At 36.9% G+C, this 4705-nt stretch overlaps 1 pseudogene across 1 annotated transcript; it reads left to right on the top strand.

Moving 5' to 3' along the window:
* The first annotated feature begins 1459 nt into the window (after positions 1 to 1459).
* On the top strand, positions 1460 to 2041 carry LOC116550017 (annotated as a pseudogene). Its single transcript, XR_004268204.1, has one exon. The product of XR_004268204.1 is annotated as a U6 snRNA-associated Sm-like protein LSm3 pseudogene (transcript).
* Positions 2042 to 4705: the final 2664 nt, after the last annotated feature.

The following is a 4705-nucleotide window of genomic DNA, read 5'->3' as shown; positions in this document are numbered from 1 at the left end:
TAGCAACTTGTTGCAAAGAACTAAAAAACACCATTGGATGAGTCTATCATGCTGCCACCAGTTGCAAGGAAAACAGACATGCCTCCTAGCCTGCTCACCAAATTAAGAATCTCAAACTACACCACCCTGCCAATCTTTACTCCTTTCAAATACTAATAAAGTTATAGATTATATCTAATAGACTCTATCTACTATGACAATATCAAATAGAAATTTACAAATAATTGTTGGAAGCAGCAAACCCCCCTGCTTCGCCATCTGTATTTAGAGCTACCAGAGGAATTACTCTGCCCAGGCCCTTTGACGTTCCTGGAGGCCCCATCCTATCAAGACCATGACTATCATGGCATTCCCAAGGACTTCCGTTTGCATGTCAAGATTGCAGTTCCCAAATCCACTCTCGTTTCTACCTGGTTGGGGTTGCTCTGGGTCTCTGATTCTCCATAACTAACGAATATCACTAAATGCCTGCATTTTAGTAGGGAAAAAGAGTAAAACTTCCCATTTCCTTTCCTTTAGCATTTCTTTTTCTTCTTTTCTCTATTTTTATTTTCCTCCAGGAAACCACATTTTAAAGATTGCCTTACACTGTTAATGGAAGCCCCTACCGAACACTGCAGTACTCTTTTTGATGATGATTCTCAGTTCAAATATTTAATTATCCCCTTGCACCCCATACACACACACTATAGGCCAATGAATCTCTACAACTATGTTGTGTTACAGAAGTGATGTGAGCTGCCCTGGCAGAGGGACAAGAAAAAAGGTGAATACTGTTTCAGGTATCTTTATTTCCTTCCCTAAACCTGTTAAAAGCGTTATGTATAAGACTTTAAAAACTATATGAGTTACTTATTTTACATGTTTACTGCTGATTTTTGTTGCCTTCTCTTAAGCTAAAGTTTTGCCTTATGAGATGAATCACATAATGAGTGAAGTTTTGAGTTTCTTCTATGCATAAACCCTGTAAAACCACCAAGAAATTAGTGTTACTCAAAATTCTTCCAAATATCAGTATTTTCATTACTCTACTCGATTGTTTAATAAAAAGGCCATATTCAAGAGATATATGCTCAGCATACTATAATGTATATAGTTAAAATAATTTAAGAATAAAGTATAAAAGGCCTGTTTCTTTCTGGATCACTGATTTTTACTATTTCCTTCACCCTCAAGTTTAAGGTATGTTCAATTCTACTTAATTAATTATATAATATGCATTTGTAAAGTACTGGAACATTTTAAAAATAAATATCAAGAAACTATCAATAGGAACTTTTTAAAAATGCTAAAAAATTATTTTCACCTAGGCAAACCATATAAACATCCAGTTTTCTTTAAAAATCTCAATAGGCATCCATAATTAGGGGTATTTCCTGATTTCTGTCCTAAAGGAGACTGCCTTTTGTTGCTCTGTGACCAGGTTGGAGTGCAAGGGCGTTATCTCCTGTTTCCGGAGATGGGCGTTGCTCTTGTGTTCTCGGGAGAAGCGGGAAGGGGCTCAGGGTTTGAAACATTGGACAACGTAGACCAGCAACAAACTACCAACACTGTAGAGGAGCCGCTGGATCTTATCAGGCTCAGCCCAGATGAGCGCATTTATGTGAAAATGAGAAATGACAGAGAGCTTCGAGGCAGATTACACGCTTATGATCAACATTTAAATATGATCTTAGGAGATGTAGAAGAAACTGTGACTACTATAGAAACTGATGAAGAAACATATGAAGAGATATATAAATCAAAGAAACGAAATATTCCAATGCTCTTTGTCCGGGGAGATGGTGTTGTACTGGTTGCCCCTCTGCTGAGAGTTGGCTGAAACAAAGAATTTGTCCTTTGGAGACTTTGTACAGGGTCCTCTTTAAATGTACAAGACATTCAAAAGAGAAACCTGCATACATTTTGATATTAAGAAATAATTCCAGGGATTCTTCCACTCCTGAAATGAGTTGATTTGCAGATAACTCACAACTTCTTAAGCTAAATTGTATTTTCATTTTTCTCAAGCCCTTCCAATAAATATGACCACCAAGATGCAGGGAAAAAAAAAAAAAAAGCCTCCTTCCTGGCTCCTCCTTCCTCCCCACCCCTCGGATACATTTATAAGTGGGCTCAGGCCTCTCTGCGGGGCTCACTCTGCACTTCACCATGGCTTTCATTGCCAAGTCCTTCTACGACCTCAGTGCCATCAGCCTGGATGGGGAGAAGGTAGATTTAAACATGTTCCGGCGCAGGGCCATGCTGATTGAGAATGTGGCTTCGCTGTGAGGCACAACCACCCGGGACTTCACCCAGCTCAACGAGCTGCAATGCCGCTTTCCCGGGCGCCTGGTGGTCCTTGGCTTCCCTTGCAACCAATTTGGACATCAGGAGAACTGTCAGAAAAAACTGTAACCTCCACCTCCCAGGCTCAAGCAATTCTCCGGCCTCAGCCTCCTAAGTAGGTGTGACTACAGGCATGCATCACCACACCCAGCTAATTTTTGTATTTCTAGTAGACATGGGGTTTCACCATGTTGTCTAGGATAGTCTCAATCTCTTGACCTCATGATCCGCCTGCCTCAGCCTCCCAAAGTGCTGGGATTATAGGCATGAGCCACCAGGTCTGGCTTTTCAGTGAGAAAAAAAACTTGTGGGGTGGAACTACCTGATGTCAAATAAGAATTACAGCAGGAATTCATTATATAAAAATCATTTCCGACAAATACTAACATAAGAAATAGCAAATACCTTGTCGTATTTCTAGTATTAAGTTTCTTTTGCTTTTAAAGTAAATTATTTGGAGAGTGTAAGGTTTACATGTAAGGAAATAAAAGCCATTGATGCTTCTTCAAAATAAAAAAGTTGACTCTAGTGCTGTTTTCATTTGTTGAGAAAAATGCTACATCTACACTTTAGGATACAGACTAACCATTCTTTACCTGTCTATTGCATACTTGTTCACCTAGCAGTGATCAGCAAGTTGGATCCATTAAACAAAGAAAAGTCATTTAACCAGCCATCTGGAGCAAGCATGGTAAGCAGAATTCTAAGAAGACCTTCCAGGATTCCTGCATCATGGTATGACATACTTTACATAATGCCTTTCTCTTAAGGGTGGGTGGCACTATTTCTCTATTGGTTTTCTGTCTAGGTGATCTGTCCTTTGTTAAAAGTGGAGTGTTGTGAAGTCTCTAATATTATTGTATTATAGTCTATCTCACCCTTCAGATCTATTAATATTTGTTTTATATATTTAAGAGCTCTAATATTGGATGCATATATATTTAAAACTGTTATATCTTCTTCATAAATTGACACCTTTATCGTGATATAATGTCCTTCTTTGTCTCTTTTTATAGTTTTTGACTTATCACCTATTTTGTTTTATATAAGCATAGCCACACCTCCTCTCTTTTGATTACCAGTTTCCTGGAATATCTTTTTCCAGACCTTCATTCTCAATCGACATGTGCGCTTAAGGCTAAAATGAGTCCCTTTATCCATTTAGCCACTCTTTCTTTGGGAGAATTTAATTTATTTACATCAAATGTAAGTATTAATAGGTAAGGACTTGCTACTGGCATTTTATTAATTTTCTACTGACTGTTTTGTAGTTCTTTTGTTCATTTCTCCCAACTTTCCTGTCTTTATAATAATATAAATATATATGATTATATAAATATATATAACATATAATTATATAAATATATATAATTATATAAATCATAATTTGATTCCCCTTTATCTTTGTGTATCTACTAGTCTTTTTTGTAGCTTTCATAAGGCATACATAAAACATCTTATAATGTCCTAATTTAAGCTGATAATACCGTAACTTCAATTGCATAGAAAGATCCTACAATTTTGCTTCTTCTCACCACCATATTTTATGCTATTGATGGAATACTTTATATTTAGTTATATTGTATATCTTTTAACCAATTATTTATAGCTATAGTTGTTTTGAATACATTTGTTTACAACTTTTATACTAGAGTTAAGAGTGATTTACACAGCACCTTTACAGTATTTCAGTATTTTGAATTTGACTATGCATTTGCTTTTATCAGTGAGTTTTATTTTTTCGCATGTCTTCATATTGATACTTGTCATCCTTCTGTTTCAACTGGAAGAGCTCCTTTTAGCATTTCTTGTAAGGCCAATCTAGTGATGATAAACTGTCTCATCCTTTTCTTGTTTTTGAAATTCTTTATCTCTCCTTCATTTCTTAAGGACAGCTCTTCCGTGTGTAGTATTCTTGGTTGGAAATTTTCTTCTTTTAGCATTCTGAATGTGCTATTCCATTCCCTTTTGGCATGCAAGGTTTCTGTTGAGAAATTTACTGATGGTCTTATGGGAGATCCTTTATATGTGACAGTTTTTTCTCTCGCTGCTTTGAAGATTCTCTCTTTGCCTTTGACTTTCGATAATTAGATTATAATGTGTCTCAGAGTATTCCTTTTGAATTGGTATTGCTTAAGACCTTTTGAGCCTCCTGAATCTGTATGTCCATATTTCTCCCAAGAATATGTTCATATTCCTTCCAAAGTGTGTTGATGGGTCTGGCTTCCTTCAGGTTTCTGGGAAGGCTCCTGATAAGTCATTGGATGGGTCCCTGGGCTGTCTGTTCTGCTCCAATTTTTGGCTAAGAAAGGCAGTAACTGAATCCCTAGACTCTTACAGAGAGACTTTTGTTGTGAGTGCGTACAGAATTCTTGTT

This window comes from Sapajus apella, unplaced genomic scaffold, assembly GCF_009761245.1.
Source record: "Sapajus apella isolate SASKATOON/1434 unplaced genomic scaffold, GSC_monkey_1.0 scaffold7, whole genome shotgun sequence".
Taxonomy (NCBI): domain Eukaryota; kingdom Metazoa; phylum Chordata; class Mammalia; order Primates; family Cebidae; genus Sapajus; species Sapajus apella.
This window is presented reverse-complemented; position numbering and strand designations above follow the sequence as displayed.